Genomic DNA, 27,103 nt, shown 5'->3' on the forward strand with positions numbered 1-27,103 from the left:
AGAGCCATGAAGGCTCTTGGTAAAAAAAAAAAAAAAAAAGCCTCCAACTGGAGCCTGAGAGCAGGAACAAAGGGAACCTCTCTGTTACTTGTCTGATACACTAGCATTGAGGGAGAGGACGTAATTGGAGGAGATGACGACTTATGTTTAGCCAGACGGAAAAAAATGTAGAAACAGGACACGCGCGCAGAGAAGGAGACCCGACCTTAACAAGGCGGCTAGCCACTCTATCACACCCGACTACTATCGGAGGCGGGGGGGGGGGGGGGAACATGGTCACCTACACCCGATACAGACGCCCATAATGACTATTACTCTTATTACAACTACAGCTACCCAGACAACAAATCAGCAGGGAAAGAAAAAGAAAAAAGAAAAGGATGTAGCGACGCAAACGGAATTTACTATCACAGATGCTACCACTATCACTGAGATACGGCTAGATATGAGAAGAGCACTCAGAAGATATAGCAGCGAAAGAAAAAGAAACAGCGGAAGAAGAATAGACTGGCGAGTATAATCTAGTTACGGTTGAGGAGTAAGCAGTAAAAGTAGGTTTGCAGACGACTCTAAGTGACCCCAAAAAGCCAATAACTTTATAAGCTCAGTAAAGTATATGGCATGCCTGTCACTTAGAAAGAAGAGGAATCCCACCCACCCACCCCAGCAATGGCTGTTCGCTCAACGGATACTGTCACAGTACTACCCAGCGGTCAATGAGGAAACCCCGCTCACTGTTCTGGTGGACTACGCCAAAGCAATGGCTGAAAGGCATGGGTTCGAGACGATAACCACGGAGACGTATGAGGAGCTACATACAGGAGCTCAAAAATAGACGGAACACGTTCGGACTGCTGACATAACAGCTCTTCTTAGAGCTATCAAATTGCCTATTTATTTAACATACAGATATCATTTTGGCTTGATAACTGTTTTGGATAAAATCCTTATCGTTGTTTGACCTAATCTGATCATTTCGAGCGGCCGTCAAAATATTTTACACACTTAATTGAAACATCTTCCTATGCGTGATACAAACTTCTTGAGTTATTTTGACTTAAACTGATTGGTATTAATAATTTAAGAAAATGAAGCACACATTGTACACTAAATTCAAACTATTATTAAGTAGAAAAATTAACAACTTACTGATCAGCTAATTGCACAGGTGGCTTACATATTTTTGGTCTTAGGGAATGTCTAATAAAATAACTGGACTTAAATTTGACCATTCCCCATTTTTTTCCTCCCTTGCCCGGCCGGACATTGTGTTGTGTGCCATTATTATACAGGCGGTGATAGGAACAATTTCCACCCGCCAGAATTAGGTGTCCCAGAGTGACGTCATAGTCGCCGGCCAATCGCGACAGACCTTGCATACTGCTTTGGTTGACACCCATTGCACTGATTGGTAAACTAAAATTTCCTTAAGAAAATGAGTGCGTGGGTCCAGTCCCATTCATGTAAGCCCTTCATTCAGACCGTTAGGATCCAATTTGGACTCACGGGTGAGGCTAATTAATAGTTCACTTTGTGCACATGAACGCCTGGAGGATGAGGCACTAATTCCTTCCCCCAGGATTAATTACCAGGCTGATGTGCAGTCATAAACCCATGGTGCATGTACAACACTACGAAAACCACGTTAATTCGACTAACTAACTAGGGAATAAGTAGGGACCATGTTTATGATCAGACTACGACGAATCTTGCTAAGTGACTTTTTATCAACAAAGTCTCGGACGAGTTCGATCAAACAACGATTATATTTTATTTTGATGAGATGATTTGGGATCATCACCTGACCTTGTTGTTCTAGTTTACCGGCGAAATATGATATATTTCGCCTTCTAGTGGTGTGATGGTTAATAGAGGATTGATCGGAACAGTCCGACCATTATAATTTTCCATAATCAAATAGGAACGCTGAAAATGTGCCTTTTTAATTGTTTTTTGTACAAACTTTTCCAAAGTTAAATATGTGATTATCAGCATCTATAAATATAGATTTTTGTTGTCTGAAAATGTGCCTTTTTAATTTTTTAATTTTTTACAAACTTTTCCAAAGTTAAATATGTAATTATCAGCATCCGTAAGTATAGATTTCTGTTGTTTTGTACAAAGCATGCGCCAGCAACAAGGCAGATGATACCTGTGCCGTTTAACCGTTATATCTCACAAGGTACAAGCAATTTAACTATTGACAGATATGCGAACATTGTCAGTGGAGAAAATACAGAAAATATATCTAGCCGGTTAATACGTATCATAGATTGCAAAGTTTAATGAACAAGCTGTAAATCTTTCAATTTCAACCTGCAACATCGCTAGCCGAAAGGTAACCGATGTCAGACCGCTTGATTATTAGTGCAGTCTGTGGATTTATCTTTCTCAGCCACGACATTGGGATTTTTCATTTATTTGTTTATTTTCTTATGTTCAGACAAACATCACCTCAGTTAAAAAAAAACACATTAAAAGTAAACGATTCATTTGAATGAAATGTTCACCATCCATGCCAACATCAATCTTAATGATTAATCGCCCGACTCCACCTTTTTTATAACAAGCATGTGCTGAACATGAAAATTAACAAACACATAAAATTAATATACATCATTGTTGTTGGTGGAGAATTCATATTTCTTCACACTGTAGACTACTGTACTTAATCTTCTATGTCATCAGAAAACTTACACATTTGTAAAAACAAGGATCACACGGAACATTTGCAGATTATCATTAAAGTCAACGTCTATTTGATACGGTACATGCCTCCATTGCCTGTTGAAAACACGTGGAACATGTGGTAAATATTTTCTTGATTTAATGTCAGACAAACAACACTATCACACCCGTTGGTTGCAATTGTTTTAGCCAAAACTTAAAATGTTCAGAAACATATTCTTCCGATATTAAATTTGAGCGATTAATCGAAAATTTGGGGTAAACAAATTCGACCAGACACATTTTACGCTTTCGCCTGTAGTTTTTATGCGCCGGCCCTTACCCCAGAATGACTCATTGACCATCTTATAGCCTAATCTCTTCTGTACAAATCAACATAAGAATTACTCTCAGGGATCATTTCATTTTGTTCTTCCAAGCGTTTTGCTAACACAAAGGGTAATTTTGCTATACAGTCACGTATTTGATGAGGTCAGTGGCAGAGTTCATGATAGTAAAAGATACAGTCAAAATCTTCTGTACGGTATATTCTGAGAGTATGTTTGTCCGTCTCTTGTTACATCTGCTGGGAAAACGAAATATGGAAAAAAGGTATGCTACTACTACTCTTCAATATAAACATATATTGAGACTATATGCAATTGTACATAGACTATGCAAGAAGTTGTCATATGTTTGAAAATACTAAAAAAAATAGACCAAGGAGAGGATAGGTGGAGTCAAAGTCCTGTTCGCATTTTAGACACATTTTTGATATAATAATGGTCTCTATGTCGATGCAAGGCGAGAAAGAATTTTGACCTAATACTGGTTATAACTTATATTTTGCTTGCAAATAACAAACCAAAACAGAACAAAGCGCAGCAACCTGATTTAGACACTTGCAGTGTGTCGATGAAAAGAGCAACCACTAACATTGGTTTCAATTTAGTATAGCAAAGACAATGGTTTGTAACATTACATGCACTTATCTTTTGACTTTTAATCCAGAAAAAGTCCTAGCAAGCTGCAGGAATGCTACTAAAGAGTTTTTTTAATCAATCTAAAAGGAAATTTTATTTTAAAAAAACGTTGGTGAAGCTGTGCCTTCCCTACGCGCCTATAACATAGCGAAGATTTTTTATGTGGGCTTAGCGCCCTTGTTCACCACAAGAAAGGCTATATATGGCGGCCAATATAACTGCTGAAGGAAGAACCACCAACCCACGGGATACTACTGGCAAGCATTGTTACATTACTCAAATACCCGAGCCCGAGAATCGGATCCACGCGGACAGAGGTGACATGGTAAAAGCGAGCGCTTTGGACCACTCGGCCAACATGGGGTCCCTAGCCAAAATGTGTTAGCGTTCGTGTGACATTGAAGCTAAGAGACCAACTACGACGGTAGCATAAGTGGTTCCTACGCCAATATGGGAATTCAGCTAGAGTGATTCGTGACAAAACCTTACCTTGAGGAACTGTAACTGCTCCATCAAGTGTTGATGTTGCACTGTCTCACCCGTTATATTTTTGAAATATAAACTTAATAAAAATTCCAAGAATTTACTAATATATGCCCTTCCGCGCAGTTTTCTGTTATTCACCTCAGTTGTTCAGAGATCATTGTTGATATGTTCATTTCTACTCAGTGCATCATTAGATTAAATCCAATGTTATTCTCGTACACGTGTTAAGTTTCTATGCTCGGATAAGACAGCGGTAGAAGAGACATCTTGTTGGGAGATGCTACCTTTTCTTTCCATTTATTACGATTCCCTGTGGTTTCAATAGCTGCTGGAGTGGAGAAGCAAAGACGTTTTACGTGTACATAATACTGATTGTATATCCATATACAAATTTATGTGATCTAAAAGAAATTCTAGCCTACTGTTTTGTTAGTGTCATTCACCACTACAACATGTACCCTGTTATATATCCTCTCCGTCCCAAAGCCAGAGATCCAGTCTCGCGAGTTGGACACTGAACTCCAAAGCTCCTTCGTTCTCGTACCCGTACGTATCTTGTGCCATGTAGAAAACGGTCCTTGAAGGTCCAACATTGTTACATTGAGACCTTTCTTAATTGTTCGCTGTGGGGAGTGTTATGTATATTTCATTTAGTTTGTGTGCTTTATCTTTGTCTATGAGTGAGGGTAGAGTAGTTACGGGCTGCCTGACGTATATCTTTTATTTTTAAGCAAAAGTTTGCTAACATTTGAGTTCAGGGTCCATTCTTATTTACAACCTTAGAATGTTCTGGAGGAGAACGACTCCTGGTCATTTTATTGTGTCTGTTTTTTTTTATAAAGCTGAGCTTAACCAAATTGTTTTATTCATATCTTTATTATTATTTTCAATCGTGTTTAGATTCAATTTGAGAGGATTCATTTAGTTCAATTTTTATTTGGAATTACAAAGTGCTTGTTGCCATTTGGACAGATATGCTACTTTCGGATTATTATGAATTGATTCAGCGACATTCTGGAGTATATTTTTGTGATACAACAAGGCTGGTGGTACATCAACCTTTTCAAGACTATTGGTACATCAACATATTCAATTTTGGAATAAATTCGAAACCTTTTAAACATTTGGACTTGTGAAAGAATATCTGCTATTATTTGGGATTTAATTCACAATACTGAATGTTCCTGTTAAATTTTACTTGTAACTTAGAGAAATAAATTATTTATTTTACTAAACTTGTTTGTTTCGCTTCCTTCTGTTACTTACTTTAAGACCATAGAGTCGTAACAGGAGAGTTTTTTTATTACTTTGATTGGCTCATCTATACCTCCTCCACCTTTAACGTCTAGTGAAAGAGCCAGGGCCACGTAGTCATATTGTTAGTGGTTCCCACGGGTTAAAATGATGGCTTTTATTACAAGGTTGTTAGTGCACGCCAGCATAGTAACCGGAGATTTGCCTCATCTAAAAACACACCGACAGCTCGTGGATTCTGCTTTAAGACAAGACAGGACGGGACGGGACGGGACAAGGGACAGGACAGGACAAGACAAGACAAGACAAGACATGACACAAACGACACGACACGACATGAAGGTTGTAAAGGTTACAAAATATGAGATATATAAGAAAAAGAACATGAATATATAGCGTATGTCAACAATTTTTAGGCAATTTTTTACCCCCTCCCCCCCCCCTTGTCAACAACTATCAAACTTTCAGTGACCCCCCCCCATCAATTTTACAGCACATGAAATGGGGGGGGGGGGGCAATTGCCTGAAATGAACAAGAGTCTGTTATCAAAGTGTACAATATTTGTAAGGCATTAAGGTTACTGCATCTGGTTGAAGAGGTTGTATGCTTGTGTAGGCTACATAATTTATTTTATGTATTATGTTAAAGATGCCTGTATAATATCAAGCTCTCAAGTTTCCTAGGCTCATTTATCCATCCTTGGAGGGATAGCTCATGGACTTCAATATATATAGCATCTATAAATATAACATAGATGCTATTTAATAGAAGTCCATGGATAGCTATACTATTTAGATGTCTATGTTTCAGTGCAGTCTTTGAATTTAGTAACAGCTTCCCTTAAAAATCTGTCTACAGTCTACAATCTACATTGAATAAAAACAAAATATGATGATGCAAGACTATGACTTCCTTGGCAAGAGCTCAACCGGTTTAGGATTAAACTGGTGGGCTGTTGACGGGCGAGCGAGTGTGTGCCATACCAACGCACCGACTAATTTCCTATTTTTTGATTTATTAAATTTATTGTAAAAAATAACATTGTTGACGTCAATTTATCTTGAACTCCCCCCTCCCCCATGTCAGCAATTGTCAAACTTCTTCAAACCCCCTCCCCCTATTTTGTTGACATAATTAATGAACGACCCCTTACACAATGCTTATCAGGGTTTACAATATCTGGAAAACACAATCTAAAACCCTGCAAATATTTTTAAGAGTCGTTCTTTACCTGTATTCAGTAATTGATTATATTTATAAACGTTAGTTCTGGAAGTGTAAAGCTGAGGTATAAAATGTATTCCTTCATTGTGAAAATAAGAGCAAGAAAAAAGATGATGATATTCATCCCCAATTTGTGAAACTGACCAAGTGTGCAATATCTTTCGTTATAGTGACGTCCAGCTTGCCAAAGGAAAGTGAAGCGTCTCTCATAGCCTCTCCTTCCCAGGTGTAGAGATCGCCGCAGGACCACTGTCTCGCTCTGCGGGGCAGGAGGTTACTTGCATATGGCCTCTCCTACACTAATGTGTCCACAGCAGCACCTTCACGCGGTGCCCCGTTTTTTAACAGAGCCTGCTGTGTGGCGCGACCGAGTACCCGGCGGTATAACTGGGTGGGCAGACTGGGCTCATTAGCCTTGGCAGGCAACCAGTCTAAGAGAAGGGAAACTCTGACCCCAAACCCGGGCAGATGAAGCTCGTTAGCCTTGTCAGGCAGTTCATCTAGGAGAAGGAAACTCTGATTCAAAACCAACCAAGTCCCATCCATTGGATTATGGCTCCACTGCCTTGTGGATATCTTCGGGAGAAGGAAAGGCTATGGGAGTAAACCCAGACAGAAAATCAGGAGTGGAGCCCCTAAGGCGGCTGGGGGTCGACTACGACCTCCTTCCGGCAGCTCCTGCATCCAAACTGGTGCCAAACGTCATGCTCAGCATTCCTTTGGACCCCACCAGCAAGGACGAGAGGGGGATCCTGACGTCTGGGCAGCCCAGGATCTCCATACTCCACGCCCAGGCTTGCGCCCTGGAGAGGACAGTCCAGTCTCGCTACTGAGTGAGGAAACAACACGGAAGCTGACAGTTTACGGGTTATAAGTCCCACCCGATTGGCGTAGGGAAGGGGCGCCACGGGTCAGCTTTGACGGTGGGAGGGATCATCGTGTCCCACTGGCCAACTATCGCCCGCCTCAAGCCGGGCAGCCCCCGGTCAATAAGGTGTTGACCCGCCATCGTCTGCCTGCTCCAGTGGGTGTCTGGAGCTCAGTGTGTTGTTCAGCATGACAAGCAGACGGTAATTCCACACCAGACAAAAGAAACAAGAAACCAATAAAGAAGACTCCAGCTCTTCGATTTGCAAGCTGGAATGTGCGCACCATGTGTACAGGCATCTCCGACGACCTCAGAGAAGTGGACGACACCAGAAAGACGGCCATCATCGATAGAGAACTCACCAGACTAAATATCAGCATAGCTGCCCTCCAGGAAACCAGGCTCGCCTCTAGTGGCTCCCTCAGAGAGGAAAACTACACCTTCTTCTGGAAGGGTCGAGAACCTGAGGAGCCCCGTCAGCACGGAGTGGGCTTTGCCATCAAAAACAATCTCCTGGCCTCGGTTGAACCTCCCACAGGGGGCACTGAGCGTCTCTTGTCCATCCGCCTCACCACTACTTCAGGTCCTGTCAACATCATCAGTGTCTACGCCCCAACCCTCACGTCATCAGAAGACGTGAAGGATCAGTTCTATGGGCAGCTGGACGAACAGATCAAAGGATGCCCCAAAAATGAACTACTATTCCTCCTCGGCGACTTTAATGCCAGAGTAGGTGCGGACCAGGAGTCCTGGCCTACCTGCCTCGGATATCATGGCACTGGAAAGACCAACGAAAACGGCCAGAGACTGCTGGAGCTATGCACCTACCATGGCCTGTGCATCACAAACACCTTCTTCAAGTGTAAGCCACAACACAAAGTGTCATGGAAACACCCCAGATCTCATCACTGGCACCAACTCGACTTGGTCATCACCAGGCGCTCTGCCCTTAACAGCGTCCTCTCCACCAGAACCTACCACAGTGCAGACTGTGACTCCGACCATGCCCTTGTAAGCAGCAGAGTGCGACTACAGCCACACGCGCTACACCGCTCAAAACCAAAAGGACGTCCTCGCATAAACACTGCACAGATGTCAGTCCCTGCCAAGGTGGAGGAGTATGTGTCTGCCCTAAACAAGGCTCTCCAGGACCTGCCTGAGTATGACGCTACAGCCAAGTGGAACGCCATGAAGGGTGCCATCTACAGTACAGCTATGTCAACGTTTGGCAAGAAGGAACGACCCAGCCAGGACTGGTTCAATGCACACCTATCAAGGATGGAACCACAAATCGAGGAGAAACGAAAAGCCTTCATAGCTTACAAAAAATGCCCTAATGAACGGACGCTTGCTGCTCTCAGAAGTGCCCGAAGTAACACCCAACGCATTGCTAGACAGTGTGCGAACGAGTACTGGCAACAACTGTGTGAAGGAATCCAACGCAGTGCCGAGTCCGGACACATCCAAGGCATGTACAGTGGCATCAAGAAGGCTCTAGGCCCTACAGTGAAAGGGGTCGCTCCCCTGAAATCCCTGACGGGAGAGAAGATCACAGACCGTGGGCAACAGATGGCCAGATGGGTGGAGCACTACTCAGAACTATACTCCCGAGAAACGTCAGTCACTGATGCAGCCCTCAGCAGCATAAAGAATCTGCCCACCATGGAAGAGCTCGACAAAGTGCCAACCTTAGAGGAGCTCAGCAAAGCAATCGACTGCCTTCCAAACGACAAAGCACCAGGTAGTGACAGCATCCCGCCCGAAGCTATCCAACGTGGAAAACCAGCATTGATTAAACCACTGCACGACCTACTTTGCCGCTGCTGGGAGGAAGGAGTAGTCCCCCAAGACATGCGTGATGCCACAATTGTGACCCTTTACAAAAACAAGGGCGACCGCAGTGACTGTAATAATTACAGAGGGATCTCGCTCTTGAGTATTGTTGGTAAAGTGTATGCCCGCATCATACTCAACAGGCTGCAGTTGCTGGCAGACCGTGTGTACCCGGAATCACAGTGCGGCTTCAGAGCAGGCAGGTCGACGACAGACATGATCTTCTCCCTACGACAACTCCAAGAGAAGAGCAGAGAGCAAGGTCAACCACTCTACATGATGTTCATCGACCTCACCAAGGCCTTTGACTTGGTCAGCAGGAAGGGCCTTTTTGAACTTCTGAGTAAGATCGGTTGCCCCCCAAAACTCCTCAGCATGATAATCTCTTTCCATGCAGATATGAAGGGAACAGTCCTGTATGATGGATCATCCTCAACTTCCTTCCCAATTAACAGTGGTGTGAAGCAGGGCTGTGTGCTGGCACCAACACTTTTTGGGATCTTCTTCTCCCTGCTCCTGTCCTACGCCTTCGACACGTCCACGGATGGCATATATCTACACACCAGGTCTGATGGGAGGCTGTTCAACCTGGCACGACTGCGCTCAAAGACCAAAGTGAGAGCTGTGCTCATCAGGGAGATGCTTTTTGCAGATGACGCAGCTCTTGTGGCCCACACGGAGGAAGCCCTCCAGAGACTGGGAGACCGTTTTGCTGTTGCCTGCACGCAGTTTGGTCTCACAATCAGCTTGGAAAAAACAAATGTCAGCGTGCAAGATACCACCATTGCCCCTTCAATCAAAATCAGCGGTGTCACCCTGGAAGCAGTCAACAACTTTACCTACCTAGGGTCAACCATCAGCAACACTCTCTCGATTGATATGGAGCTGGACAGAAGGCTTGGAAAGGCAAACACCATCATGGCTCGATTAACAAAGAGGGTTTGGGAAAACAACGCGCTGACAGAGCACACCAAGGTCCGAGTCTACCAGGCCTGCGTTCTCAGCACCCTTCTATATGGAAGTGAGACGTGGAGTACCTACATGAGGCAAGAACGCCGGCTCAACTCCTTCCATATACGGTGCCTAAAACGCATCCTGAAAATCAGCTGGCAAGACCGTGTTCCACACAGCGAGATCCTGCAGCGTGCAAGTACCCCCAGCATGTACTCCCTGCTAATTAAACGCCGCCTTCGATGGCTGGGTCACGTCCGACGCATGGAGGATGGAAGGCTGCCAAAGGACATCTTATATGGACAGCTGGCCACTGGCATGAGAAGAGTCGGACGCCCCTCACTCCGTTTCAAAGATGTGTGCAAGAGGGACATGAAGGCATGCAACATTTCACCCGATGGCTGGGAAGAGCTGGCTGAGGACCGAGGCACCTGGAGACTGATGGTAAACAATGGCATATCAGTCGCTGATGCGAGGAGAGGCCAGTTGGCGGCAGAGAAACGTAAGAGAAAGAAGAACGCAACAACAACCACAGTAACGCAGACTTCCCAGTATGTCTGCACCAACTGCAGTAGGGACTGTCACTCACGTATAGGCCTGCACATCCACAGCAGACGTTGCCAACAGAGACAGACAACACCCCAAGGGCGCTATTCGCATGGTCTTTCGAGACCGAGTCGCCAATAATGATGAGTGAACATAAGCCCACTTACCAGTTTCGACTGGAAACCTATGATTTGCAGTTCTAAACTTAATTAAATGTTTAGATATATTTTTGGGTTATGAAAATAGATCTTTTCTAAATCCAAGCTCGTTTTCAATAACTCGTAATTTAGACTTTTGGATGACGTATTGATGTTGACTGCCGAAGCTTGTGCATATTGATCGTTTAGTCGCTGTTATACCGAATTTGTAAACCATTTAACTGATATATAAAAAATTTGATTTCTCAATACGTAACATAACCCGGATACTTCAAGTGTTCCAATGTGGTTTTCCAAAGAAGACAGCCAGTGTCTCCCAGTGGGACTCATCACCCACAGAAATGAGGTGTAGTAGGTTGCTGTTCTTTTCCATCAAGATATTCACAGATCTGGATGGACATAAAGTCCCGTAATGTTGATAAACGCATCGGGAAGGGGGGTGGGGATTGGTACCGTGTGTGTTATTATCTCTGAAAGTCTCAGGCATTGTGAATCAAAAGATGATGTGATAGCTTTTTTCTCAGGAAGATAATATAATTTGGTCAGTAAGTATGGTTATGACCGGCTCGGTATCCGCGTCTGCAGTCATTCCAGGAACAAACAGCCTGTATTATCTTTCCTAGCGTATCCATACTGTACTACCCATCGGGAATAGCGATGGTTGTATGCGTGCCGGTCGCGACCGAGGTCAAATCAAATATGTTGCTGTCAAATGCAGCCGCAATGTTCTTCTATTGTAGTGTGAATGAAATCGTTACGAGTCCTACACGGACATTATTACAATTGTATATCACCCGTTATAAAACCACCGTTCCGACTAGAGGATTAGTCCGCACGACATACTAGATCAGAAAATGGTATCACTAAACACAGTATTCTTTAACAGTGACGCTCCATATCATGTAACTATACTGATAGTACGAGAAAAGAGACGCGAGAACTGCTAATTAGTGAAAAAGTGTTTCTGAATGAGAACGCTTCGTTTAAAGAAAGATTATCGACATTACCGATAATTATACACTTCCAGATACCATAATACAATGACCACGTGGTATAGAAACCTCGTGCAAAATGTCAAAATCACCTAGGTAAAAATATGTTGTGCTACCATATGATTTTCTAGAAACGGCGTCAATACTAGCAACCATATATAATAATGATTGGCTAGAAACGACGACTAACTTTTACTGACTTCCTATTTATCTCAGGTTAGAATGATCCTCAGCAGATGCGATCATAACGGATGAGTAACATTCATGTTCAACTAGCTGTACCGTTTTAAGCGCGCCGGTGCAGAGAGCTAATTGGAAGCATTTTTGAGCAAATATGTGGGAAATCCTAGACTCTCCAGATACAGTCATCGATAGTAAGAATCGGCAAAATGGTAGAAAGCACCGATGGTGTCCATAAACTGTTTCTTGCTCTCACCGAAGACGCCAAAAGTCCCAAGACATGTACAGTAAAGTGCTCCACTTTTCCCCAAAGCATAGTTGATTACGTCCTGAGAAATCCACTTGATATGATTCCAAGCAATATGGATCTTAACAATGGAATGTACGAGTGAAATGACAAAATAAAATTGTAGTGGAATTTAGCAAGGGTTTTATACCAAGCACTGACATCATTGTCAATGGTGATTCGATACGGCATCAGCCGAAGCCGCATCAGCAAGCAACACAACAACCGCAAGAAGTAAAGCACGACTAGGTCGGCTTTGACCCGCCCGAACCATCACCATCGCAAACGCCATAGCAAGTGTTGGCAGAAGCAGAGGAATCAAACGAAACCGAAGACTACAAAAGCTAACAAAAAGCTCTCCGCTTGCACCATTTGGTTGCTACCGCTAAGCCCGGGAGATCACTTTGTTAGACAGCTGTTTGACCCGTACCATAGCCTGCTGGTAGGTTTCTGCCCTAGATGTATTGTTTGTGCTGTCTACATAGTGACAGCGGAACAGGAGAGAACGCGACCGCTATCGTAATGACAGATCAGTTTCAGCCAGCCTGGCAAAGACATTACTTGATATTTTAGGATGAATGACACAAAAGTACCAATAATACCAGGCAGCGTCGTCAAAGCATTTTTTCCGAGCCATTAAAGCATTGCGGACAGCATTCCCAGCTAATTTTCTCCCATTATTTAGCGGATGAGGCTGGGGATAATTTAGGTACCGTGGCTGGTGGCGTTGCACCTCCTCTGCCTGAAATCACGAACATGATTAATTTTTGTATGATGAACCACAGCGCCGTGAGAATCGAGGCTATAGTGATATCCTGTTGACATAAGATTTCGCAGCCAAGAGGCGAGAGTAGTATCCTCTATAATAATTGTGTTGATAGTGTCCCGAATAGTAGTAAATTGATTCTGGTGTGCCTATCGTTGGCTATCTTTAGTGGGTCCTTTTGTACCAACTCCATATCTGCACAGATGTCTTGTATCGTCTGGCGCATAGGCTCATCTTTTTGCATCGATTTTTTTCTTTTCTTTTCTCTTGGCTTCATGTTCATCGAGCTCTATGGTCTTGAGAAGGTGAGCGAAAGCGCACCGCGGCATGCATGCCTGAAGCGTCTTGTTAAGGCCACGTGCCTATCGCATCAAGAGGTTGTCAGGTTACTGTGCCGCCTCTTATTTTAGTGCTGTGTTCTCGGATTCTGATCCTGAAAGTACAGTAGTTTAATATGTGAAAATCTACATATATGTGATGGCAGCTTATTTAGTGCTGTTTGTAAGCGCTTACGCACGAATGAGAAGGTAGGACTGGTCTTAGCGGTAGCAACCAAATGGTGCAAGCGTGAATGTCGAGTGAAGGCTCAGCCCGGGAGATCACTTTGTTAGACAGCTGTTTGACCCGTAGAGCGTTTCAGTCCAAATCTTGCGGTCACTCGGCTGATAAGCCACAATAGGGCCCGTCCATTTAGTACGTACGCATGGGGGGGGGGAGGTTTAACCTAAATGCGTACGCTTGCGTTTCGGGGGAGGGTGGTCTACCGATAATGTTTGTACGCATAGGAAACCTCGATAATTGTTTGTCTAATACGTAACCTGTTCGACTGGGTTCATAGGCGTTTGAATTTTAGCAGACAATAGACAAACATTTTAAAGTTACGCAGGTTATTTCTTTGATGCAGCCAGACATTCAACGTCGGTGGACTATCTGTTTTATTAAATATGTTAATATTATTAATCCTTTATCGTTTCTGCATGGATTAAATATAGGCCGTTCTATTGAAGGGGGTGGGGGGTCAAGCGTACGTACGCAGGTGGTGTGTGTGTGTGTGTGTGTGTGTGTGTGTAAAAGAGTACGCATGTATACAGGGAGGGGGAGGGATCAAGCTTTGCCAGATTTTTGCATACGTACTAAATGGATGGCCCCATACCAGGTAAATGCTACTTGTGCAGTCAACAGGCGCGATTTCAGTACATTTCCCTTGGCTAGTTGTCATCGGGCAGTTTGGTTAGATAGGAAAATTTCCATAAACATTCGTATGTAAGGCTGGGACTAGCCTTTAAGCTATGCTTTTCAAGAGGTTGCTTGAACCGGTTGAGAATCGCACTGAGTAAGCACCTATTTGGACAAATTTATGTGCTATTCCATAGCGGCTGTGAATTTTTCACTTTCTGGGGGTAGATAAGGACTGATGTCTGCTATCCTCACGTGACTTTTTCTTTTTTTTTTTTTTTGGCGAATCAAGTGGCAGCCCCTGATTTCCTCCAGGATAAAAAGAAGCCTTAATAAAGGCTCGTTAGAGTCACGAATTTCTAACCAACTTAGCTTGTCCATATCTGCAATAAGCTCAATACAAATGTATGCGTCACTCGCTAATATCTCCAGTAAGTCATTGCTATAACGCTTGTCCTCCTCCTGTGTAAGTATCAAATTGTTTAGAGAAAACACCTAACTCAAAGTCTAATCCTGCCTTCATTTTTATCTGTGAGATGAACTGCAACTACTAAGGTGCACGCTTGTCTCGCCGAGAACAAGTTGCTCAAAAGTAAAAGGCTGACTCAATAGGCTTTCTCTTCAATGGGATTGCAAGCTGAGCCTTAAAATGTATTAAGAATATCGTTTATGAAATCATTAAAATTGTCATGCTGGACTTGCACTACTACCTGTCCAACATTGTGCATTGATGCTGAAGCTGGTCGATCAGCTTATACTGCATCAAGCCATCACCGTAGTCACTTTAGTAAATTATCCTTCTACGAAGCAACTCTTTGGAATATGTGATGGTAGATAAAATGCCACGCTGCGTAGGTGAGAAAGCTTGCCAGTAGCTTTCCGCGGGTCGGTGATTCTTCTTGGCGTTTTGCTGGATTCTACCTCCACCAAATATACTGGCCGATATGCATCATGTGCTGAAAAATCGCGTTCAAACGAACTAAACCAAAACCAAACCTGCTCGCACTATTATCTACTATCATTCATTAAATGGACCAACGCATCCAACACATATCCCGTGATTGGCCCATGTTATGGCACCGCATTTCCGGCATGGATGAACACAATACTTACTGATACAGCTTATTCCGTAAATTTCTTCGCTATCTGTTGTAATCAAAACCCTCTTTCCTAAATATGTTAACCGTGACTATGGAAATTCTTAAAACCAAAGAAACAGTATACTAAATCATCATAGTTCTCGCTTTTAACCAGCTTCTGAGGTATGGCGGAGGAAGAGTCTCGACCCGCCATTCAACATATATATTTTCTGATACCAACAGTGAACAAAAACGGTGATAATGTAAATGGACACCCCCAGGACCGTTCTTTTTTTATAAATATTTTTTATAAAGCGAGATACGCGAGGGAACAAAAAGATGGTATCTCTGGAGTTCTCATGCCTTACTCGAGAAATTGATCTTAGGCTTTGGGAGGACGTGTCTTTATATGTTTCTATATAGGAGGGTTGGTTTGGCGCCGTAAGGCACAACAATACAAGTTGGTTATTTAGTGCCAAGTCAAATGGAGTAAAGTGCCATCAATACGCGTTAACTATGAAGTCATCGTGATTTCTTTTTATCTATATCAGTTTTGATTAAGGATGTAGGTAATCGCCAGCGCCTGAACACTAAATTTACTACAACGATTCCTTCAGTGTTGGTAGTTCGGCTTAACTCTGTTTCCTATTCGCTTTTCCATGTTTTACATAAAGTTTTCTGTCGTGCATTTTCATATAATTACGTAGGAAATCGGAAGTTTTGTCAAGCTGTTGAAACTGTCAAACACTATGGTGTTTTTCTGCCTGCTCAAAGATAGTCTGCTCATTTTCGTGACGTATTTCAAGAGCACCCATTGTCACTCCCATAAATGGACCGTTTAATTGTTGTGTTAAAGGGTAAAAATAATACTTCACTCTCATTTTTCTTACTCTGCACACATATATGGTAAAAAGGATATTCACGTATTCCGATTGCCTTTGTCCGTAGTAATAATCTGACATTAACGTATCATAGCTACCTTTGAGGTGAATATTTACGCATCGTAAATATGACGGTATTATACAAATGATTGGAAAACAAAGAGCGAAATGGTCTCAGATAACACACACACACACACACACACACACATGATGTGTAGGTGTTAGAGTTTATGCTTTTCTGCTATCATATAGTCAGTGATTAGCAGTTCTAGGATAAGCGCTTATACTGCTGAAAATATTTACAAAAAATGTGAGATTTGTATGGTAGGATCTGTTTGAATACTTTATATATCTATATCAAAATCGCACGTAATGCCAATATTAGATGATGAAACAATTTATCTGAAGGATAGTTGATCGTCCAAAACGTAAGCAATGATGTTATTGACGGTGTGTTGTTTTACGGCAGTAAATCTAGGAAACACTCACCGCATGTTCCACACGTTCTTCTTGTAGGTGTTTTTAAACGCAGTTGACTTTGGCCGAATCAGATGGATGTGGACTGAAATTTTAATCTATCAAAGTACGATGTGAAAAGTGGAAGGTATGGTTCTAAAAAGTGAAGTACCTGAAATGTCTGGATGTCTTTTAAGGATCAAAACTGCGTAGCATTATCTTGCGTGCGGTGCAAAGAGTGGAGCGTAATCGAAACATTGCTCGACGTATTCCAGTAGTTTTCATCAGCCGAATTGGAGCCACGCGAAAATTCACTAACTGCCAGTTCGAACGGTTACTCATTTCGTATTCGATGAGTTTGATCATTTTCTTTCCTCTGCTTCCGAGTATGAATTCGTATATGGTCAGTCGATATTTATCTTATTTATAAACACCCACATTTGTCTTTCTTTCTGTATATAACGTTTGCCAATCAAGAGGTCGCGAGTTCAAAACTCCCGGTGGCTTCCAGTTTTTTTCCCAATTTCTTTTTATTTTTATGTTCAAACTTTCTTTTATACTCGTTCATCCCAATTCTTTACATTTTTCGTCTCCTTTTATATTTTCGTTCTAAGACGGACAATTAACATAGTTTCCTAACAGCTACCGTATTTGCCGCAACTGTTGTTATGACTTTTAGGTTGAAGGTGGTAATTAGATACTTGCAGTGTGCTGAATGATGAAAGCTTAGGATATAAAACAACATGGACATTCAGTTGTAATGATCAGACATATTTTTAATGCAAATTTCTTATCGTCGACTGAGCGCAACACTTACGCGGAAATGGGAGGTCGTGGGTTCGAACACCGGCCGAGTCATACCAAAGACTTACAAAAATGGTTAGTATTAGGACTGGTCGGCTTGGTGTCAGGATAATGTGACTGGGTGGGACATCTTGCTACGTGTCTGCGTTATGATGCCCTAGTGCTAGACATCACTATAAACTGCCACACTGCAGACATCGTAGCGATATGACTGAAAAATTGTTAAAAGCTACGTTAAAAATCATAATCAATCACACACACACACACACACACACACACACACACGAGTAAAGTAGGTTAAACCGAAACAGCTGATGTAATCTGATGCTGAAGTCCTTCTTCGAAACCACATTCTTGTTGCCTTTTAACTACCTAACTATGCTTTCTGCAGGTTTTAAGAAAAAACATTCAAAATCAGGAAGCACCAAATCAAAATAAAATTACGCAAGAATACGACGGCGAACCTGCACGAGCCAAATCTTGATTTTCTTGGAGTTAAAAGCTCAGAGATATATGAAACTCTTATTTAGTGTCTAGAAATTGGAGTATAGTGCCTATCCCATGAACACACCGCGGTGGGCGCTCCTAAACAGATCTGGTTTCAGGATTACAAGTCGTACAGTTCTGGTCGCGAGTAAAGTATGGTAACCCATGAGCACACGAGAAGACGACACTGAGATCTGCCGTCGCTAAATGCGCCAGTATATCAGGGTCTACAGTTATGTTCCTGTGTATGATTTCAAACAAACTTAACCTTGATATTTGGGCACGTTATGCTACTACTGCGCAGATCTGGGTCTACCTTGTTTACAGTTTGTGAACATTATCCCGAAGTAAAGACAGGTATGTACTGCATTATGTAAATGGGAGAAAATAGAGCGGAAGTATTTGTAATGTCCTGAAATACCAGTTAATGCAGAAACCTTACAACCTTCAAAGCAACAATAATAGCAACTGACAAGTCATGTTAAAATTATTTGAATGAGGGATGTGTATACTTAATGAAGGACTGACTATGTTATATTTGCTAAATATGCCTAGACGTTAAATACGACTTTATTGTTCTTATAACAATATATCGTTTTTCTGTCAAACTCGAGGAAACGCTAAAGAGGGTTGTTATTCTTAAATGCTCAGTTATTAGTTACTAAGTCCATAAATGATATGCAAAAAGGTTATAAAAGAATGGGTTTTAGTTCAGACAAAAAAAAACAAAAACACAAACATATTCAAGTAGGACGTGCAGCTCTGATGTTCGGTTATGGCAGACGTCTGAAAATTGCATTTGTCAAGCTATAATCAGGCAGTACGTGCAGTTCTAATGTTTGAGTATGGCAGACGTCTGAAAACTAGCTCTACTCGGTTCCATCACAGAATAATATATAATTCAGCGTTTTGTTTACGTCACTGTTCCTTTTGTTTATCTTCTACGATGGATTGCAAGGAGCTTGTAAATTTATAGAAGTTGCTTCTTAGTTAAATCTCCGTTGGTATTTCTGGGTCCTGTAACAAGCGGTGATTATTGCTGTTTTGTGTCACAATAACATGACAAGTTATGTCCCAGTGTCACGTATCAACACTGTTGATTTTGATTGTCACCGACTGCAATGTCTACACACGTGTCAACTTTAATCCAGACCAAGCACAAATGGATAATATTGTTGATATTTATTGATTCTGCTGCCTTCGCCTAAGATACCAGGTCAAGTTTGCGTTAGTTCAAGGTCGGGTGTAACGGGTGATATTTAGTCCGAAACATTTTGTTTCACATTATGCTGCGAGTTTTCCTTATAACTTGCAAGTTTCCACTGCGAATAAAGAAAGGAGCATATTGCTTTGATCGCAGAAGCACAGACTTAGAGTCATTATATCTGAAATACAGATTTTTAAGACATTGCAAAATATTTCCATTTCTTCCGTATAAAAATTGAACTTTTTTCTTGGTTATTGGCAAAAGCTTATTAGCACAATTAAGCGAAATCTACTTGAGGAAAATAAATGAATTTTGGTAGTCATATTCATATTCATATTCACATATAGCTGACTGGATTAGGTTTTCAGGTGGGGCTCGGATGGCTGCGTTGTCTAAGGCGCTTGCCTTTACAGATCACTGACATGTTATCTCTGTCACCCTGGGTACGAGTCTGGGCCAAGGTGGGTATGCGAGAAAGTTTGGCAGTAGCTTTCCGTGGTTCGGTGGTTTTCCCGGGTTCTTCCTCCGCCACATATACTGGCCACCATGTGATGAAAAATAGCAAGCCCCCCCCCCCCCCCGATTTTCAGGTCATTACAGCAGTTTTTCCATTTTCAATTCTTTAGGACATCAATAAGTCTTTTGTGCACAGTTCAGTGAAAACCACGTGAAAGGAGAGAACGAACAGAGTTGGTATTGCCTTTCTGCTACAAGGTCTCTTTTTGGCCCCAAAATTTGCAAGTTATCAGCAAAAAAAGGTAGTTGAATATAGAATACCGTTCAAAAGAATTGATTAACATTTGAAGAACTTAAAATTTATTTAGCTAAAACGACATATATGTGCGCTAATTACGTCATATTTGGCTATAAAAATAGCCATTTTGTGATATATTATTAGCTTTATTTAGAAAATTAAGCTGGTCCACATACAACAGCTAATTATATATTTTTTGAGAGTATAAAGGTATATGTCAATAATCTTGAATATCGCTCTAGTTTCACATGTAGACCACGTGACCCCCCAATTGCGTCCGTCATCGTTTATTGATTATGAAATAGCCAACGTTATAAATGTAGAACTTGTTAAGAAAAGAGTCTCCTCGATGTGTTTAAAGATTACAATGAGACAAAAGTTGTTACATTATTTACGACTATGTCATCAAATATAAAGAGCAAGGTTAGATTAAGCCCGTGATTACCCCTTTTCTTTAAAAATAACTGACATATCAATGTCGGTAGTGATTTGTTTTCTGTCTATTTTCTGATCCAGTTTTGGGACAGGCTTTAGCTCATTTTAATATTTGGGATGAGTGCAGCTAAAAATAGAAGAGGCGTATGAAGGATATAGATTAATAATAAGAACGACAAAAATCGGCTTGTGGTATTCTTTACTAACGGGGCATAAAGAACGTGTTAGAAATAAAGATTGCTGTATATCTTTTATTCGCCTTAATAATTTTGAATATCATTTATTGTTTTAATACGTTTGTATACTATTGTATGTATTCAAGCTCTTAAACTCTGGCAAACATCATCAGAATATGAATAGTTGTAAGTTCGAGTGGTGGAAAGATATTTATGACTAAATCACCACTGAATTTTGCGTTATCATTTGAGCCCCAGTGGAAGCATATATTTTTGGTCTTCTCAGGTTTTTCTTTTAATTATATAAATTTCTTTTATATTTTTTCCTTACGTGATTCACGCTTGTTCTCTTGCACTATTTCTTTATTCCTGTCACTTAAAAAGTATTTGCTGGGTAACCGAAACCATTATGTATCCAACGATTTAAAACAGCTTAAAATTGACCCTGAAAGCAATTTGTATTTAGATACTGCTATTTCAAATGGTTGTTCAGTGGCATCACTAGATAGTCATGTGCGGTAACTCATGATGTCACCCCCAAGGACCCTTCCAGCACGAAAATTCAAAAATTTTAAAGACAGTAATTTTGGTGTCACCCACTATGACGGTGTCACCCGGTGTGTTCCGCAACTTCCGCTACCCATCCCCAGTTACGCCACTTGTTGTTTACCTGTGTCATTATGTAGCTCATTCTTATTTATCATTCCACTGCTTCCTGATACTAATTAGTACAAATTTTAGGTATTTTGTGATGATGATGATGATGATGATGATGGTGTGTGTGTGTGTGTGTGTGTCAGTGGCGTCACTAGGGCTGGTGTCACCCGGTGCGATAACTCATAGACAATTATTTTGGTGTCACCCCCTCTGATGGTGTCACCAGGTGCGTTTCGCACCCTCTAGTGACGCCACTAATATGTGTGTGTATATGTGAGAGAGAGAGAGAGAGAGAGAGAGAGAGCATCTACATACTCATTTTCCTATTAAATTGTTCAATCTAACATAAATAACATGTGGTGTCCATCTTTTCATAGATTAGTTCTTGGTTCACATGCTTCCATGAAGACGAATGTTACCATTTGACCTTGTTTATTTAGGAATACAATGGCTTAGGAATACAAAACTACATGCTATAAAGAGAAATTACTTTGGTTCTGAATATTTATGATGAACCATCCTTAATTTCCAAGTCCTTTCATATAAAATTTAAGAACCGTGGAAAATAAATACGATAATATTGAATGAATTACTCCACAACGAAATCTAACGCAGTTTCCTGATTTTAGTAACTACAAAATATATGGGAATTTAGATGATAAATACACTGTATTAAAGAGAAAAATAGAGGAAGAAAAAATATATTGTGATAATGATGATTTCCAGTTGGTTACTCCACAATAATGTTGTTGATGATAAAATCATGGGGAAGGGGGAACGGTGCACACATGAACATTATATTTCTATTGATCTCTCTTCAAATTATTTTTTTTTCTCTATTCCTGAGACCTATTTGATATAACATAAGAAAACAGCGTCTCTTCGTTCATGAACTTGACAATACACGTATAAAAATCTAATAACCTCAGGTTTTAAAGAAATACAGTCGTCTAGTATATGTTGAACAAAACCTTCACGAGCTATATATTGCCTAGATGTTGTAAACACACACACACACACACACACACACACTCTCTCTCTCTCTCTCTTTTTCTCTTTCAAAATCCATCCCGTAAATATATCTAATTTGAGGATCAATCATCATCATAAGGATAATTTTTTCGAAATAATGACATAAAGAAATATTTAACCCTCTCCTCAAAGATACGTAAAATAAATAACTTTAGTCGCTGACATTTTGAATCTTTATAATTTTTCTGTATACATTTTAAACATTTTGACTATTATTAATATACAAAGTGTATGCACAAAGTTGTTTGACGCAAATGATTAAGAAATGCATAAATTATCTTGTATGGGGCAATTCTCTGTCAAGGTTCTGACAGCAAGTCGGTGCTAAACATAAACATGAGCTAAACGTTTTCAGTGAAAACTAGAATAGGTATCAGAGATAATGGAAAATATACACATCTTTAAACAACGTTCTGAAGCAAAAATAGAGTTTTTAGTCTTCTCATTGACTGTTATGCACATTGTGTGCAAATGCACACTTCGGGATGTATATGTTTCAGCAATATATTTGATAAGAACATTTCAGCCAACGTATATAAAGGTATTGTTATGTATATTTGATTTAATTTATATTTAATTTAATTTAGTTTGTAAGTTTTATTTTATTTTTGAATTTCATTAAATGTCAAAGTAATGTAATTTTATTTACCAGGAATATATTTTCCAGAAAATTCAGTTTGACCTGACTCTTTTCATATACACCTAATATTAGAAACGCTTTTTCTATTTTTGATTTAGTTTCCGACCTTGAATCAGAAATCACCGAGACAAGTAAACAAATTTATATTTTTATTTTATTCTCGAGCAAAATGATTGGTTTTTATCAAGGCCATTCTGGGAGTACGTCATTTTTTTTATTGTAAACAGCCATATTTCGCAATCCTGGGTTTTCCGAAATTGCGCATTAGTTAGATTCATTACTGATGTTTTTAGAGAGATATTTCTCAGTTTGGGTTTAAAGCACTTGATGTCAAGGTGGTTGCTTGTTTGTGACCAGTATGGAGTTATGTTTTAATTTTTATTCAGATTATTTGGATTCTATAAGATTAATTCTTTTTCCTGGAAATATTTGAGTGCTCATACAGAATTTCATGGGCGAAGACATTTATTTGATTTTTTTTCCTCGGAAATTTAAACACCAGAATATTATTGTTTGTGAATCAGCAAAGAACTATAGACTCTTCAACACCATACTTACTACAGTATACGTCATCGCCTTCCATTTTGGAATTTTCGTCTGGACGTGAGCTTGAATTCATTAGAACATTTCATTACAAGGACTTCTAAAATGTAATTCGTGGATTATTCTCGGATTAGTTTTGGATTTAATTCCTAAAACCGTAAGTTCTTATTTTTTCATGTTTACAGTGCTTTTCCGGGGAAATAAATTTTTGTTATATTTTTCAAACCTTGTTGCCCGTATTATACATATCCCTTTGGAATGCATGTTTGTCTGTAAGAAAATGACACTATTAGATTTTCATTCCATTATAGCGTTATTTCTGTGTTGTTGGGGGGGGGGAGGGGTTGGGGGGTATTTTTGCGTCAGATTTAGACGTTCTTGATCCGCAGTGGAGGCATACGTGTTTCACGGACACAAATAAAGTTTATCGTGAATTATAATTGTGATTCCAGATTAATGTCAAAAAGGAACAAGGTCTCTAAACGCGTGTAATGTTATATGACGAAGAAAAATTAAATGCTATGCCTATAATTAATAGCAGACTTAAATGTTGGTTACCTAAGCTGAACATGCAGTGTTTTTCTTCTATCGCACAAAAAGTAATTAGCAAATACATGACCGATTGAAATTCATCGGTAACTTGGCAACATGCCATTGTGAATGATGAAAGTCAAGACAGGTTTTAATACCATTGCAGCATTCATAATAAAACATAACCATGAATGCAGATCGATTTCCAACATTATTTATTTTTGCAACCGTAGAAGATGCATTTGTAACTGTCTTAAAATATCCCGGACCAGTCCTGTCCAGGTCAGCTGCCTCTGTGTTTGCTGGAGTAAGGGACTCAGCTCCCATTTTATCGGCATGTTATAGTCAAATAAAGTGCTAACTGCACTTAAACCAACTTAAGGGCTATTGGTAATGCGCAATTCAGCACATATGGGTGGTAGATGGTACTCTGATTGTGAAGAAATGGATAAAATGTGTAATAGTGATGTCCCATTTCTTTCAATTAAGTATCCTGCAACATTTAGCAGTGAGTATGTGAAGGAACAACTTTAAATATCTTTTTTTTAAATCCCTTCCTTTATTTTCAACCTTTTTTCGGTGTACAATAATATAACCCTATACTTAGTGAAAATAAAATGCTAGTGGCAAGGAGAGGCGGATTTTGTAAAAATAAAACTTGGTGAAATTGAAAATGAACTATTTTTCTCTACATATTGTTTACGGATAAAATGGATTCTAGACAGTCTTGAACAACATTGAAAGTAGTTCCTTAAAATGGTAGGAAGACCTGTCTTAGCCATATTTAATAATGAAAACAATAAAATGATTCTCCATGTATTTTGGTAAAAATAATGACAATTTTTAGTCCAGTGATACCCATTATTCCCTGTACATATCTTTCTGTATACGATGTTCATCTATTTTACCACAGTGGATAATTTTTATGTTTTACTTTATTATTTAACGAATCTTGAGTTTAAATATAAAAACCCTTTCTTGATATCTGTAACGATGTCCCCTCTTGGTAAAGAGGAGTGGTTAATTAGATTCGGCTATCGTTATCCAGAGGATGACCTCCCTCGATTTTATTGCCCGGTGTGAGTGGATAGATAGAACATCAACAGAGAACTGATCATACTTGTTGAGAAGAAATAAGACAATGCGAACCCCCTTTAGACAAGAGAATAACATTTTTTAATCAGTAACATAAACTAATTGTGTCAGATTAATTTGAAACAAATTACGGTACAGAATTTCAATAGCATTGTTCTATTATTGATTCATTTCATCATGATAACGAGAGTGGTGAAACGAGCACTATGTCCGCGCCTGATTTGCATCACTTAGCGTCGCTTCCCGTCTTCGTCTCCGTGTGTCCCACGTCTTCCCACCTTCACGTGTATACTTTTGATCTTTCTTGATCTATCCTAACCGCTCGATCTCTTATCCGGACTTCCGGCTTTCGGACTGTCCCAGCCCGTTCCAGAGAGCTGTTTCCCTTATTGCTGTTATTTCCAAGAAACTTTGCGTCCTAGCACTAAAGGCCTGTCTTTGCGTACAAGACAGCCACCTGGTCCTGTTACTTGTCTTAACGAGAAAGAACTACTCTTTATTCCCCCCCCCCCAGTCAAACGAGTCTAGCTCCTCTTGCAGGAAAATCTCCGACTGAGGAAATTTGCCCAAAGTCGTTACTTTAGATTCGTTATTTCTTCCAGGGTGTACGCCTTAAGTTAAACTGACAAATCGTAATCAGCCGTTCCAAATTGTTCCCCAAGCTAATTATTACTTCCGTCAGATTTTGACACCTTAGCGAATCTGAGAAATACGACACATGCCAACTTCCTTTTATTAAATGACTATTCGACATGATGTTCCTTTTAAGCGGATATGGTCAGCCAGTTCGAGAGAGTGAATTATATAAGAATAAAGGAAATATAGATGACCTTATTAAATTAGATTTGCGAAGTGCGACACACATATAGCACACATCAAAACACTAATAACATTTTTTTTCTCATAAAAGTAACACACCGTCACTTCGCCAAAATTCCAAAATGACATAAAATCCATTTAATTGTTTTTAAAACGAATCTACAAAATCCGTTATAAGGACGGTTTTGCGATGTCGGGGTCAATTCCAAATTAGCCACATATGTTGACCTCTCCTTCTCCCACGAAATTGAACAACTGACATGGGAAAAGGTCGCAGTGACCCTTCACATAAAACCTTGCTGGCGTGACTTTACTAAATTTGTAATGTATATTCAATTGGAAAGTTAAATACTTATTCAAAATTCGAGACATTACAATATCCAAATAATGGGTTCAATGCAAAATATACAAAATGTAAGACTTTGGTCTAATATTTATAGACCAGCAGCCACATTAAGGTGTTTCCTTGTATCCTGCTTTCTAAAGCATCCAGTGTCTTAACAAATAACTACTTTGTACAAAGACAGAACAAATTTACGTAGTATTCAAATTTCGTCCACAAAAGAACATAAATAACATTCACTGTTACGGAAAAATGTCACTAATTAACAACTGAGATGTATATAATTAATTGTATAAAAAGTGTCAACTTTTTCCCTATAGGTAACATATTCGACACCGTAGAATCCATTGTAGAAAAGCACGTGGATGTATACTTATGTCATTCACCGTCACAGAGCATGTTGCGCTATGCTTCGTTTACCATTCACAATTAGTGGCAGTCGTAACATCCGACAGAACTAAACGAAGTACTATATTTTAAAGTATGCAAAAGCTCATGTATCTTACTTGATCAGTTTCCAATTTTTTAATTTGTCTTTTTCTTAATTGGAATCACTCTGTCGTTTTACGGAAAGTGCCGTCTCACAAACTAGCGGAAATGCATACCATAACTACAATAGTTCTTGTAATTACAACTAAATTCAATTTATATCCCAATTACGCATAAATATAAGGTTAATTTAGGATAAGCTATTAATGGCAAGTACTTTTACGTTTCGACGGGTATTAGGAACGAAGGACTGATGATACCGAATAAATAAACTTTGGCGGTGAATGAAGAGATGAAAAGAAGTA

At 40.1% G+C, this 27,103-nt stretch overlaps 1 protein-coding gene across 2 annotated transcripts in view; it reads left to right on the forward strand.

Annotated features, from left to right (window-relative positions):
• The window catches only part of LOC149794901 (uncharacterized), a 261,813-nt gene that overhangs the window by 32,574 nt on the left and 202,136 nt on the right, over nt 1–27,103 (forward strand). The window lies entirely within an intron of this gene.

The sequence above is a fragment of the Sinohyriopsis cumingii genome, chromosome 7, assembly GCF_028554795.1.
Source record: "Sinohyriopsis cumingii isolate HCF-2022 chromosome 7, ASM2855479v2, whole genome shotgun sequence".
NCBI classification, from domain to species: Eukaryota; Metazoa; Mollusca; class Bivalvia; order Unionida; family Unionidae; genus Sinohyriopsis; species Sinohyriopsis cumingii.